Here is a 16337-nt window from a genome sequence, read left to right as displayed (position 1 = left end):
CGAGGCCAGAATTTGTTTTATTCTTTTCTAGTGTCCCTATTCCTTTTTCAAGCTTCTTACCTCTTTGGCTGACTTCCACGCGTAATGTGAAAGAAAAAGATGCAGCCGCTGATTCCCGGAAGTGACTCAGCTAGCAGGCCAAAGAGGTCGAGCACATTTTCCTTGTCATAGAGTCAAAGTGCTGCCGTACCCTTTCGACAAGCCGCCTTACATGCAAAACCCGCAGATGGTGTCTCTGACAGGTCAATCTCTTGTGATTATCTTGCCGAGAGATAACGTGTAGGAATTAGACGCTTGGAAAAATAGGCATAGGTAGAGTTTATTAACGGAAGATTTATCTGCATTTTTACAAGAATACAGAAACTTGATTCAGAGACATAATAGGGCACTGAAATGAAACCACTCTGGACACCCCCCATGGCCTGCATAAATATATACTATATAGGGTACACATATTTTGTGCCTTTGCCGCACAAAACGGTAGCTTGCAGATTATTTCCTGAGTGCACGACACAAAGGTGTTTCTATGCCGAATCGTGTAATTATTCTTAACCCTGCTGTCAGCATAGGCGGCGTTGCACATGCGGGACAATGGTTGCGGTGCAGACATACACAACCTCATTCGCACTTTTTGTGTGACCCTTTTGATGAAGTGTGATAGCTTATGGATATATGGCATGACCACAATCTGGTTACCACATTCGCCTTCAATTTCACAGTTTGTGGCCTTTTCCTGCTGGTGCAGACTTTCAGCGACCGAGGTTAGTAAGTGTCTCGAAAATACTACTGCCCTAAGGAGGTCCCCTTACTTATAGAAACTAATTTTAATCAGACATACGCAAGACTTGCTAACTGCATTTGAAAGACACGTCTTCCCAACTCCTCTCTTGATCAGCTTTGTATGTCTTGACGAAAAGAGCAAGAGAGGCTTCTCAGCTCTAGGATCAATCCAGAAAGCGTGCGTCACTGAAACCAGCTTTAGGTCATGAAACCGAATGATACCTTCAACAGGAAGCTCATGGGTTATCTTCAGAGAATGCAGGCACTCAGTGAATGTAGAAATAGTATTTGCGGCTATCACGGAAACGTCACTATGGCTCTTACGAAGAACTACTGAGTAGTCATCTACAAATCTGAAGGTTCGAATGACTATCCAACCATTAAAGTTAATTTGCAGTCACCTGTCCTGACTCGCAAGGGAAAGGTCACTAAGCAGAGGCAATACACGATCCATTGCCCTGAAAGCGGTGTCAGCAATCCGTAATTGCCGCTGATAAAAACAGATATGACATTCTTGTATTCAAAGCAGTTTGCGAATCGGTGAAACGTGTTTATTACTTTTTGTTTACAAAATATGCCGTCTAATCTCACAATTGCTGCTTTATATTCATCTAAACATTTTGTGAGCGCCAAATAAAGCATTAGTGAAATTTTAGATCTTGTGTACGTCCCTTGTATTCTTGCTGCACTATGGAGCATAACGCATACCCACTAGCCATCCTCTTGTTGAGAATACCACTTTTAATTGAGGCAAGTAAGTTTTGGAATTTCTCGCTTGGATGCCAGGTAGTCGCTTTCAACCTCTTAATCATAAAACTCATCCACGCAACTGCAGCTTGGCAGATCTTGAGATATGTTTTTATTAGCCCCAAGCCTCGATCGAACCCGGGAGAATCAACAACCCAAAGCGGCGGTCATTTAGGTGTGCGTGTGTGGCGGGCGCCCTAAGAGAAGTGCTCTCTTGCACCGCCGCGTTCCGCCGACGGAGCAACTGCTCCTGGAGCAGCCACCGTCGCCGCCCCAACGTCCATCATTTGGCAGCATGCAGAGGTGGGGCTCTCAATTTGGCGAACGCATTATCTTTAAGGTTTACATGAAGACTGGGGGAAGTAAAATAAAGGTTCAATAATACGTCAACCCACTGCAAGCTGGATCGATGTAGTAGGTCAACCTGCGCGGTTTACCGCAAAAATCATTCAACCGCATATCGAATAGCTGCGTCATTTGCCGAGTGTATCTTTAACTGTCTCGGTAGCAGCCAATGGAAGATAGCGAGTGAATGCGTACCCCCCCCCCCCCCCCCAAAAAAAAAAAAAAAAAAAAAACAAGAATTTACTGAGGCACTGCGTTCATAAACAACAGCCGATACAATAGCTGGCTTAGCATTGTGCCAATAGCGGTACAAACCGGAGAGGTAATGAAACTACTCAAATGAGAGTGGAAAATCTTTAGTCAATATTTGTTGATCGAAAACAGCAGCTGAGGATGTGCGATGCCGGAAAGAAACAACTATATAAATAAAATGTTCTACCAAAACAATTCCTCGGCCTCTTTATCTGATAACGCATGAAAAGTGCCGCTGGGAAAAGCCCACGCTGCTTCAACAATGCCGCCAGGCTTGTCCTTCAGCTGCGCCATGGCAGTGAGGGTGTGAGGCGAATTTCAAATCCACTTCAAGGCGGGGGAAATAACGGACATCGCGCTGGCAGGCTTGAAGTGGCAGACTTGTCTTTTATACTTGGATGATGTCGTTCTCGTCTCCTCAAGCTTCGAAGACTACCTGAAAAAGCGGCGGACAATGCTCGAAGCAAATAATCCATCAAGGATAACGTTGAAACTCGAGAAATGCCACTTCGCCTACGAAGAACTGCGGTTTCTAGGTCACATGGATAGCAAGGATGGCATTCGCCCAGACCTGAAGAAAACAGCTGCGACCGCACAGTTTCCACCGCCTGTCGATAAGAAAGTTGTGCGCATATTATTTGGGTTGTGGGCTACAATCCCAGATATAAGGTCGCATGCCAGCGGCTGTAACAAATACAGACATGAATGGTATGCGGCATTATGCACTCCTGACTAGCTGCGGCGGCACAACAGAAGGATGTCATGCGGGCGTGCATGGGGAAATGGACATCCCAAAAGAGTACACATGAGTTCAGGGAGGAGAGAAGGAGCATCGTAATGGATTGCCTGTAATTTTGAGGGTAATGAAGGTAGCTTAAACATTTTTGCGTTGCGTACAGGATTAATTATAGGATGCCTACTGCTCATGCGCGTTTTCTAGTTTTAGTAAATAACTTTTCATGGGCATTTTAAGCTCCGCGTAAGAGTAGAGCCGATGGCGCCTTTTAGCACCACTTTAATTTCTCAATTTTTCAGCATTCGGAGACTGCCACAGAGAAATTTGGCAGAGCATTAAATGGCTCTGTACTTGGTTAGGTTTTCGGTAAAAGCAAGACGCAGTGTCTGTCTCACTTCTCGATGCGTAAATACGCTTAGAATGAGCCGCTTACAATTCCAGGTACCTATGTCACCAGTAAGAATACCTATGACAAACTACCCTCCAATTGACTAGCAGAAGGTTGCTAAATAAGGGGCGAAATAGTTTAGTTTGACCGGTCTAACGTCCCAAAGCAACCCAGGCTATGAGAGGTGCCGTAGTGCTCCAGAAATTTCAACCACTTGGGGTTTCTTAACGGGCGCCGACATCGCTCAGAAGAAGGGCGCCTTGCTTTTCGTCACTACCAAGAAGCTGCCGCCGCGGCAGGCATCATGGCACCACTCTGAATGCTGCAGAAAGAACGGTGGCGTCATAGTGCTAACACGACGTCACATGCGTATATTTTTGGGTAAGGTATTGTTTTCAATTCTGTGGCATGGCAATGGCGTTTCCGCGTAAGAAGGCATATACGCTACTATATTATTAAAATATCATCGAAATGTTATCAAAATTTTACAAGGCACACACATCCAGCTTCAGATTGCGCTCAGTGGCCTGTGTCGCCGGTGTGCACCAGGTCCCGACGGTATCAGGAAGGAGTTCCAAGACTTCATCAATCGAGTTTGGAAGACTGGAGACATTCCTCCGTCATGGAAGGTGGCATATGTAGTTACAATGCTGAAGCCTGGCAAAGACATGATGAACCTTGCCTCGTATCGTCCTGTGTCCAGGGCCTCCTGTCTGGCTAAGCTGATGGACATCTGGCAAATGAATGCTTATCATAATGGCTTGAGGACACCAAGGCATTGCTAACATGTATGACAGGATTCAGCCGAGTACTAAGTGTCCGAGATTGCATCTTAGATTTGGGGAGCCACATTGAACATCAGATAGCTGTGGTCCTTTCTCCTTAGCTATTTTTCTTGACGTTGCAAAATCTTATGACAGAGTTCTTCAGAGCTCCATTTTGAACAGATTGCAAGGCGTGGGCATACAGGCCATATGCTAAGGTTCATTTACTCGTTTGTCAGTGGTCGTATGGTTCGAGTACGGTTAGGAAGTACCATTAGCACCAAAAGGGCTGTATCACGAGGTGTAACTCAGGGAAGTGTTCTTTCCCGCACGTTTTTAACGTCGTTACGGCTCGCCTTCCCGATTCATTGCGAAAAAAAAATTGCAGGCAAGTGCACATGTCAATATATGCTGACGACATTTCTATTTGGAATGCTGGCTACCAACATAAGCGATTAGCCCTGATAGCTCGACAGGCTCTATTTTCAGTACAAACTTACCTTCAAGGTGAGGGATTGCCTCTAATAGTGAAAAAATCTGGCTTTGTTCGGTTTGCAAGTGTAAGAAGACGCCATGCGTGGTTAAAGATAGACCTTGGTCAGTCTTCCATTTGCCATTTCAATCACACTCGTTTTCTCGGAGTGATTATTGACTCTCATCTATAGTGGCAAAAAGGTGTCGACATGATTGTCTCATCTCTATCTTCACGCCTCAATGTGGTTCATAGAATTGCAAGTGAGCAATGGGGAAATCATCCTTCTTCAATGGTCAAACTTCATGAAGCGCAGGTGATCAGTCGCGCATTATACACATTACCTTTAATTTCCTCCTCGGCATCACAACTTGACCGTCTCGAAGTTTTCCATAGAAAAGGTCTACGAAGAGCCATTGGGGTTCCTCAGGGGGCAGCGAAGAATGCATTACTTCAAGAGTCACTATCGAAACCTCTTAGCATTTTTCTTTCACAGAGACTGCTACTGCAACTTTACCGCCTCATGGAGACGGTAGCTGGGAATCTCTTCTTCAGCGGATCCGCAAGACATCTGAGTCGAGAGCCTACTTGGCAATTAGTACTCTCACTTTTCTACGCACTAATGTTCGAAGGCAAAGGAAGTGGTTGAAACCACCCTGGTCATTTCCGACCCTCGACTGCAAGGGGCGCCGCCGGGCGTCCAGATGTCCCGCGTGCTTGCCAGCGCCATGACGTCATCGGCGGCGGTCCCATTGGCAACCGCATAGTTGTGACGTCATTACATATGCCTAGCCATTCGCGCATTTCTTTCGTCTTTTTCGCTCTTTTACGTCGTAATTATATTCTCATTTAATTAAATTACACAAACTCCCCACTTCTGATCATATCACACATTTATTAGTCTCATTAAGTCAGAAACACATCCTCTTCCGGTTGGCTAGATGTCACATCCCTTCGACGTCAACATTAGTCGCATGGCTATATTGACATCTGTTGATTTTACTTTTACATTTGGCTGTAATTAATTACTAATAATCCTGACATATTTTTTTCAGCATCCTTTTTCGAGTACAACCACTTGTTTCATCCTAACTCTTACGGGAACGACACAAGAATCTGAACACGTTTTGTGCACACGACCTTGCAGACATGGCGTAGCAATGCTTTGGCATTAAAACAAAAAAAAAAAAAAAGAAAAAAAAAACGTCCTGTTGCGTTTCGATCGATGTTGTCCTGAGAATCCCTACAAAAATTATAGAGGTCATTGCACAAACTGCATTGGGAGAGTGCGAAAGCTTTCGCACTGCCGCGAGGTTTTTAATGTTTACTTTTACTTTTGTGTTTACTAAATTTGATTTTTATATTAATTTTCGTCAGCTTATTGTGAAATTTGAAATTTATTATTTATTTACGGCTATCAATAAATATCAATAATATTTTTGTTATTATTAACGACTCAGTATTCATTCCAACTTCTTTGTACCGTGACTCAACTTTACTTCCGGTAATGCATGCTGACGGCACCGCGTGATGAAGTTACATCCGGCGACACATTGTGGTGATAGATTTTGGGGACCTGTTACTCAGTCACAACATAGCCTACAAATGACTTCGCATTTATAAAAATAAAAACAAAATAGTTGATAAGAAGAGAAAGGCGCCCTGCCCTCTTTGTCTGTGCACACCTGAACACCACCCAGGCAAACATGGTATCAGTGCTTCGTCGCGACTTCAGGCATCGAGGCGAGTGGGCAAAGCGAATTCGAGCGCGAAAGAAGCGTTTCAAGAGCTTATCATTCATTCATTAATTCATTCATTCATAATTCATTCATTCATTCATTCATTCATTCATTCATTCATTCATTCATTCATTCATTCATTATCAGCCTGACTATACCCATTGCAAGGCGAAGGCCTCTCCCATATTTCTCCGATTAACCCGGTTCTTTGCTAGCTGCATCCACTTCACTCCTGCGAACTTAACCTCATCCGCCCACCTAACTTTCTGCCGCCCCCAGCTACGCTTTCCTTCTCTTGGAATTCAGTTTGTTACCCTAAGCGACCATCGGTTATCTTCCCTTCGCACTACGTGTCTTGCCCACGCCCATTTCTTCTTCTTAATTTCCGCTAGAATGTCAGTAACTTGAGTTATTTCTCTGACCCACTCTGCATACTTCCTACCTCTTAATGTTACCCCTACCATTTTTCGTTCCATAGCCCTCTGCGTTGTCCTTAATTTAAGTATACCCTCTTGGTTAGCCTCCACGCTTCAGCACCATAGGTGAGTACAGGCAGGATGCAACTGTTGTATACTTTCCTCTTGAGCGATACCGGTAAGCTGCTAGTCATAATCTGCAAGTGCTTGCCAAATGCGCCCCATCCCAATCTTATTCTTCTTGTTATTTCCTTTCCATGGTTCGGATCTGTGGTTACTACCTGTCATAAGTAGGCATATTCGCTTGCTACTCCCAGTACTTCGCTACCTGACGTGAACTGCTGTTATTTTCCGAGGCTGTTGAACATTACCTTAGTCTTCTGCATATTGATTTTCAAGCCTACCTTTCTACTTTTTCTGTATAGGTCATCAATCATTATTTGCAGTTCATCCCCCGAGTTGCTTAGCAAGGCAGTGTCATCAGCAAATCGCAGATTACTGAGGTATTCTCCATCTACCTTTATCCCTACTGCTCCCATTCCAAGTCTCTGAATACTTCCTCTAAGCAAGATGTGAATAGTACTGGGGAGATCGTGTCTCCTTGCCTAACACCTTTCTTTATGGAGAACTATGGTTGCTGTGCAGCCACTATATATCTTCCAGCACTTTCACGTACGGCTCGTGTACGGTTCGCAATGCCTGCATCACTGCCGAGGTTTCTGCTGAGTCAACCGCTTTTTCGTAATCAATGAATGCTATGTGTAATGGCTGGTATATTCCGAGCATTTTTCTATCCTCTGTTTGATGCTATGGATTTGATCGATAGTAGAGTATCGTTTCAGAAAACCTGCTTGATCTTTTGCTTGATTGCAGTCTAAGGTTGTCCTGATTCTATTAGCGATCACCTTAGTAAATACCTTATTATACGTAACAGAAAGTAAGCTGATTGGTCTGTAATTTTTAACGTCCTTAGCGTTCCCTTTCTTATAAATGAGGGTAATATTTGCGTTGTTCCATGGTTTCGGTATCGTCGATGACACCAGGCATTGCGTATACAAGGTGGCCAGTTTTCTAGAGGGTAATATTTGCGTTTTCCATGGTTTCGGTATCGTCGATGACACCAGACATTGCATATACAAGGCGGCCAGTTTTTCTAGCACAATATCCCCCCGTCCTTCAATAAATCTATAGTTATCTGATCCTCTTCAGCTGCTTTCTTCCTTTTCATAGTTTCTATTGCTTTGCTTACCTCGTCCTTCGTCACTGGTGGGACGTCTGACTGTTTTCCCTACCGCCAGTCTCATTACGGTCCTGACTACTTTGGCTACTGTAGAGATCAGTATAGAACTCTTCGGCTACTTTGACTATCTTGCCCATATTCGTGATGACGTTGCCCGCCTTGTCCCTTAGCGCATATATCTGACTTTTGCCTATGCTCAATTTCTTCTTCATCCACTTAAGGCTCTCTTTACAGCGTGCTCAATTTTCTCCATGTTATACTTCCTTATATCGGCCACATTGCGCTTGTTGATTTGCTTTGATATCTTTGCCAATTCTATCTGGTCTGCTGGATTGGAAACTTTCATACTTTGGCATTTCTCAATCAAATCTTTCGTCTCCTTAGGCAGCTTACCGGTATCCTCTCTAATTGTCCTACCGCCTGCTTCTACAGCGCACTCAGTAATATCATCTCTGAAATTATTGTTTATTGCTTCGAGAGTAATGTTGCCATTTTCTGTTAAACCTGAATATCTATTCTGTAGCAAGATTCTGAACTGTTCTGCCCTCCCCCTCACCGCTAAATCGTTGATGGACTTCTTTCGTACTAATCTGTTGCGTTCCTTCTTCAGATGTAGACTAATTTGGGACCTCACCATCATGTGGTCACTGATTAGCACTTTCCCGATTACCCCTTTAGGTCGACGTAAAGCAATGGTTTTAAGCGAGATTTGCATTAGATGGTTGCGCGAAAACCCTGATGTCATTAAAATGAGGTTGGGTTACATTACGTTTAGTATGATTAGGAATGAAGTAAAGATTAGTTTACATCAAGTTAGATGAAGGGTAAAATACGTTTAATTGGGGTAGATTATATTCGATTGACGGGACATTGCATTGAATGAGGTGTGGTTCAGAGTAGATTAGGCTAAAATAAGAAAGGATTGTGCTAAATTGCAATGGAGTAAATTATATTTGACTTCATTTCAGATGATATGATATCACCTATTTCGAAAACACTGAATTAGTTTGACTTGAATATATATATATATATATATATATATATATATATATGGTCGGATTATGTAGAATTAATGTCATGAATTGACTCAAAAATATTTTGCCACAATCCGAACCCAGTAACGTAACTTGGTGACAGTCTCAGCGCGAAGCAATGCTCTCGCATTAGCGCCGAGATGGTGGAACTTATTTACCCGACTAAAATACAATTTTACGTTTGTCCTAGAACAAACCTCAACAAAATTTTGGCTCTGCAAAAAGTAAAAATTTAGTTGAGGCAGTTAGGTTTATTTTAATGCGGTCAGGCGGAACCATTTCTTCCCACCGTTTGCATTCATTTGCGGCTATTTCGCTCAATCGCTTTGTTGTTTTTTCTCCTATTTACATTTTTCATTGCACTTTGTTTTCTTTTTTTACTCTCTCTACTTTTCTTCTTTTTAATAGTTTTTATCTTTTTACTGTTTTGCTCTTCTTTCTCTATCACCTTTCCCTCTTTTCCTCTTTACTGACAGTTTTCGATTTTGCAATACAATGATGATGCGTGGCGTTAAATTTTTCCAAAGTCTTTCTCGCCCGTATTTTGCACAATTTTGATGTATTTTGGACAAATGCGACGTCTATGGCTGTTTTGATGTCTGTACAGACTTGTCCTAATATGTAGTTGCCGCAACAGCCAAACGCAAAGTGTTAGGTATGTTTCGTCTATTGCACACAAATATAGTGACTGTATATACGTCTTCAGCACTTTTAGCTAACCAGAGTGAAGGCTAGAACCGCACAGCCAAATTGTTAAGGAAATGCTCTCAGAACATCCAAGCTGCCAGCAACCAAATGCAGAAAAAGAGCGCGTACTGTGTTGTGGACTGTTCTGCTGTGCCAGGAACATGATTTCTGTCCTACGCAAAGGTCGCCACAGGCAACAAACTTTCGCACCCGGCATTCTAATGAAAGGCAGTGGAAAACAAGTGATGTAACCGGCTTATGTCTTGTTCAGTGTCAATAGCGAGTTCGTTCGACTAAGTATGACGAGATCCCCGAACGCGCGCACAGAAAGCCTCTTTGCCGTGACTTGCGTGACGGCACTGATGTTAGAACTTCAGGTCCTTGAATGGGGGGGGGGGGGGGGGGGGGAGGGAGGGGGATTAGGGATTTGAAGAATTGGGGGGCGGAGCCCTATAACTACTGTCTCCTAGTTGAAAATAGGGACCAACGCAACGGGGCTGTGCAGGGGATGGACAAGTGGAGAAAAGTGATGAATAGTGGGGGAGGAGTGTGGTGCAGACATGAACCCCACCGTAAGGTAAGGGATGAAGGTGGGAGTGAAAGCGAAAAGAGAGAAAGGGGTGCCACAGTAGAGGGTTTCGTAGTTTCGACCAGTATCTTTAACGTGTATTGAGATCGCACAGCCCAGGCCGCCTCTTCGTTTCGCCTGCATCGAAGCGCAGCCGCTGCCTGCATATGATTCAAGCCTGGCTACATCGGTGCAGTAGTCGGGCGTTTTAACCACAACACTACCGCGGCAGGGTTTAAGAAATGATAAATTGGTTTATAGCAAAAAAATGCGCCCTATCTGGCAAAAATAGATCAGTGGACACCTGAACCGCGCAGTAAGGAAAGGGAGGAAGTTTGGATTGAAAGATGAGAAACAGGTGCTGTAGTGGAGGGAATTGCTGTAATTCCGATCAACTGGGGATCTTTAACGTGCGCTGATATCGCACAACACAAACATGCACTTGCGTTTTGCCTCCATCGAAACGCGGCCGCCAAGCTCGGGTTCGAGCCCATGTATTTCTGCATTGTAACCGATTTTGTAGAAGAGGATATGATAGGTTCGCCATGGGGCGAAGCGCACGCATGGATACGGGCGGTCAGATGAAAAATAACTTGCTAGCCAACGTTAACGCATCTGGGTTCATCCTCCCAGTCACTGCACACGATCATGATGCGGGATGCTATGACAGCTAATAGCATGTTCTAGAATAGCGAATGTGCACCTGCGTACAGGAAGCACTAAAATTTTGTGGGGCATTATGCTGTATGAGTTCACCTAGCATACGCAAACGCAGAGGTGATGAGATCTTTGTTTATTTGCTTTTCAGTACAATGAAACATTCGTATAGCAAACTAATATTTCGCTTTACGCCTACAAGATGTCAGAACTTGCACGCTAATGAAAGAAGATCCAAAACTACACTCATCAAATTTGTCAAGGAATAAATAAGACAAAGAGAGAACACTGTCCAAATTTACTCTCTGCTGAAATGCCGAAGAATTTACGAACAATAACGAGTTCTCTCTGATGCGAGAGGCTCCGCTGGAAAGCGCACCGCCATGTTGGATATTTTACGTCATTGTGGTTTTTTAGCAGCTGTGATGAGAGCGTATGCTGTTACAATATATGAATGATTATTAGTTTTGTTACTTCGTCGCCGCTCACTGCATTGCAGCCTCATTATTGTGGTCCACCAATCAGTTAAGAGCGAAAAGGACACTTTCAAAGCAAGCAGGGGCCCAGCTCTGCACTCTCCTCAAAATTGTAGAGAGGTGCACATAACCGGATATTTTGTTCGTCAAGTACATCCAGAGACACTACATAACGGATGTAGGGGCAGGGCGAACACCACGTAAAGCGGACGAGTCTCACAGCGGGAGCAATCAACAGCGTGCTTCGCAGTTCTCAGAAGATCAGAGGCCAGAAGATCGCGCCAAAAGAAGAAAAGAGACTCCCGTTCACTTACTTTGAATTACACGTTTACGATGCAGCAGAATGAGATATTATAATAAAGATTACGGACATCAGTTACGAATTAGGTTCTTGGTTGAAATCTCGCGCCATTTCGCGATTTCCTCAATGGTTCAGAGATGGCGCTTTCATGAGCTCGAGCTTACTAGCGGGGACTCTCCGCGGTTAGTCAAAAATACGGCTGGGCACTGTGCTCTTGTTTTTGAAATTATTTGCGCTGGGACGGGAGTTGGTGAAAATAATGACGCAGAGCGCCATGTGAGATGTCAGGCTGCCTATATGCGCCGAACAAAGTGGGGAGAATGTCGCAAAAATGTGGCTGGACCCTGGCTGAAACGTCGGATTAAAGTTAACCATTTTTCTACCGTATGTCATCTTCTTTACATTTATATCCATCCGTCCGTCCGTCCGTCCGTCCGTCCGTCCATCCATCCATCCATCCATCCATCCATCCATCCATCCATCCATCCATCCATCCATCCATCCATCCATCCATCCATCCATTCATCCATCCATCCATCCATCCATCCATCCATCCATCCATCCATCCATCCATCCATCCATCCATCCATCCATCCATCCATCCATCCATCCATCCATCCATCCATCCGTCCATCCGTCCAGCCAGCCAGCCAGCCAGACGAGGGAGAGCTGATTCTGTATGGGGCATCTAGCTTTGTCCCACGTGCAAAAGCTAGTGCCACTGTGAATGTAGTCGGCATTTCTATACTCCCGGGGATACTTTTTCTGGCTATGCAGCAAAGGCTACGAGGGCGGAGCGTCCATCACGGTGTTGCTACACCATGTAGCTTTTGCTCATCTGGCCTCTGTTATGGTTTCCGTTCAGCCTTTGCATGAAATTGAGTTCTCGATCCGCGAACGACACAGAAATTATTTCTTTAGAATAATTAAGGCCCAGGTGAGCTTATATTGGCGGTTAATGCGTACATTGCCGAAATAAGCACATTACGAAAGCGTGTAGAATCCGGCGGCTAGACACAGCAGAAGCAGCTGACTCCTTCGGGAGATTCCCGACAAAAGACGTAGCTATTCAGTTTGCTCGGCCTACTGTAATGATTATAAAATGCACTACACTAAGAGTTATCTTTGCCTTGTAGTACAATCGGAATATAATATTAAAGTCAGTATTTTACTAATATTACTATATTTCAGAGCATGATCCGAGAAATTTACGAAGGGACTATATTTTTCTGCGCACTCAGCTGCTGCGTTTCGGCTTTGTCACTTTGGCTGCATAGCCAGAAAAACGTATCCTGGAGATTAGCCTGACTAGTGCTGCGACCATGAGTTGTTGAAGGTTAGGCGCGGGAGGGATGAAGGTGCTACTGAAGTCGAGAGCCCTGCCGACGTTGGTTCTGTTGGTCACGAAATCACTGCAGTTGTGTATTCTTAGCGAGCAAATGTTTGAAAAATTAATTGTTTCAACCGCTCGCTCGTTTGCTGTGGAAATACGCAAGGAGCCGTAACATTATGGTACCTTTTCTCTGACAGCGGCATTTAATTTCTTCAGCAGTGCGTATCCGGAACCTGTAACTGAGGGCGTCGCCGTGAAGGACCGAAAGCAGGGTGTTGAAGCGGAATGTTTTTCGGGTTCGGTTCGGGTCGGGTTCACGCCTTTCGGATTCGGTTTCGGCGTGGGAGAGATAATTCGTTCTGGTTCGAACCGGTTGGACCCTACCCAAACCGGTTCAAACGGGTTCAAATGGGTTCAGAAAATAACGATAACGGGAAGAGTTCAGGGACGCTATGTTTTGTAAACGGTCTAGCTCGCACGAGTGGCATTGGAATGCAGACTCCATTTAAACTTTTCTTGTTTTCTTTTTTATTTATGTATTGCTTCTTCAAGCTAACCGCTTCCCGCCACCTCACCGGCTTTTCACCGGCTTTTCTTTCTTTCATTTTCTTAAGTTGCAGTTCACCAATTGCACAATTACTGCCATTCCCTCTTCTTTTTTTTTTTTAGGCCCTCGTCGCTGGTTACTTTGGCCCGTTTGACCTCGTCCCTCTCCCCACTTTTCAAGGTTTTTGTCCGATAATGCTATGCACGTGTCATGCGACTCGTTGCGATATCGTCGAACGCTAGGAAAAAAAAAATGGATTTGCGTGACAATTTTTTAAGAGATTGTCATTTCGTTTTTTTAGTTGTCCATGGTTATATAAATATTTATCCAAAAATGTACATCAACTTCAGATTTATATGCTTTTATAGACCCTTTTCGTAAGTGCTAAGACGGTTTCAACTCTATGCTGCAATTCCCCGTTGAAGGCGGACTAGCAATGTTCCTGTAATTACAGTATGGCATAATTCGTGTGATTTATGCTTTAGAACATGTTCACATAGTTCCCCTAGGAGTATTATATATATATTTATATCAGCAACTTGCAATTTTACCTCTATATCGTTTTTTTTTTTTTTTTCTGATGGCCTGTGACGCCATGTTTGGGGCAAGCTGCACTGTGGCAAAGCCGACATAACGGTTTAATCAGGGGGTCAATTTCACATTTCACTGCCTTAGCTTCTAGGCTTTAGAGTAGGGCAACGTTGTCCATGAGCGTCGCCTTTGCGCAGTCAAGCGGCCACCCGTGTTAGAGATGAAACCATAGCCCGACCTTCGAGATTGGTGCTATGCATGCGGAAATATATTTTCCTTTCTTTTTGGCATGTTTCTCTAAATGTTGATCTTTCAATATGGTTGTTATGTTTGCAATGGAAATTGGAGCTATGGAAATAACCGATAAGAAAGTTTTACAAGCAGCGATAAAATCAGAAATATTGAAGGTAATTAGTCACCAGCAAAAGTGGATCGGAACCATACCGTGATTCAGTTTCGGAACGGTTCCTAGTATTCGTTCCAGTCCGATTTCAGTTCCAAAATGGCGAAAAATATTGGCTTTGGGTTGGTTCCGGTTCCGGGCGTAAATTCGGTTCCGGTTTCGGTTGGTGATCCTGACCGAAAACCTCAAATCCGAATTGGCGCCAAACGCTGCCTCTGGCGCCATCTGTCGTCTGTGGAGAACTCGCGCTCCATGCAACACGCGCCACGGCATATTTGTGTCTCTGTCATTTCTTTGAAAATAACAGCTGGCGCCATTACCACCGTTGTACGACATATTTGTCATCTGCGCACAGGACGCGTACATTACACAACTTCGTGCCACCAAAACAAGATAAATTAGAGGGTGAAATCCGTGCCACATCTAGATTATTCTACTGCAGGAATGCATGCGTGCTCACTCGTGCCCTGTTGTCATAAACAAGTACAGTTTTTAAGAAGCTTGCTTTTCATAATTCGAGTGTTCTGCGCTGTCGTGCAGGACAGTAAGGACGTTTCCTAACTGAAGTGAGATACACGGTTCATGCTGGTTACATCGACGTGTCCCGCAAAGATGTAATCAATGCAGGATGCGCTGCTGTAGTGGCTTGAATAGAGTTGTTAAAGGGTCAATAAAAAACTATTTACGAAACCAAGCAAATCCGCATGAGCAATACGTATCCCATCAATCGTCATCGCAACGCAAAATTTTTTTAAGCCATCTTTATTAGTACTGAATATATGGGCGATTGAAAATGATGCCTTTTAATCTTAGGTGGACCTGCCTTAATTCATGGTCGTGGTTAGCAACATACGATCTGCTCTATCTAATCTCTACTGACTGGAGCCCTCCAAAGTGGGTTTGATCACTGGCTGGGTCGTTAATCTCAAAAACTACTCCCATGACATTGTTACCATATATGTTTAATGCAGCACCGCGTTTGCGCGGCCACGCAAAAGTCTATAAATTACATTGGTTACAAACTACAGAGCTGCGCCATTTGCTATGTCACGTGTACGGCAGAACTTTGCATTTGAGATGGCGTCTGCGATTTTTGTCCGCGCACTGCCGGTGTACAGGGGCCGAATAAGTGAAAACTGTATAGCGAAGGACCGCCGGTGTGTTAGTTGTCGCAGGCTATGCATCATTGCAATTACTTCCCAGTTACAACGGCAGACTCGTGGCCGACTTATTTTGATATTTCACACATGTGCAATTCGTTCCACCTGTCTATATTTTCAGTGCATAAAGTCCGGGATACATGGAGAGTTTTTGGCGCGTCAAGCCGGCGTTTTTCACCCGATGGCGCGCACTCCGCACCAAGCGTCGGAAAAAGAGCGCGCCGTCGCCAATCTGGTCCTGGCAGATAATAGACGCTCAGGTGGCGCGGCCTCCAGTGAAACCGGAAGCTGCTGCGGACGCGCGCCAACAGAAGCGCGGAAAGCTGAAATTTCCTGTTTGAGAGGCTGCCGTCAAAACGGCCGCCATAGCCGACGAGGTGTGCAGCAATTTGGCCGCAGAAATGTAATTATCGTGAAAATAAACGCTTTAGCAAGCGCGAAATGTTGCTGTTTTGTTAAATACGACCTACTCTCCAATCGAAATGTCTGTTTTTTCCACTACCGAGAACAACGACTCTTATATACCCCACCTCACACCTGTCTCTCAAAACCCCAACAAATGATCTGGCGACAGCTACAAGCCAAAAGCTTTCCCTCCCCAGCTTGGTTGGCCTTGGCACACCCGGGCCGGTACGACCCTACATGCTCTCTATGTGGCGCACCTAGAGCCACCTTCAATCACATGATGCTTCTATGCGAAGATTTCAGGCCACTACCCCAATGGGGCCTCACGGACCAAGTGGGTTAGGAGATCGCGGTCT

The sequence above is a fragment of the Amblyomma maculatum genome, chromosome 6, assembly GCF_055883805.1.
Source record: "Amblyomma maculatum isolate TAMU_Amacu chromosome 6, ASM5588380v1, whole genome shotgun sequence".
NCBI lineage: Eukaryota > Metazoa > Arthropoda > Arachnida > Ixodida > Ixodidae > Amblyomma > Amblyomma maculatum.
This window is presented reverse-complemented; position numbering follows the sequence as displayed.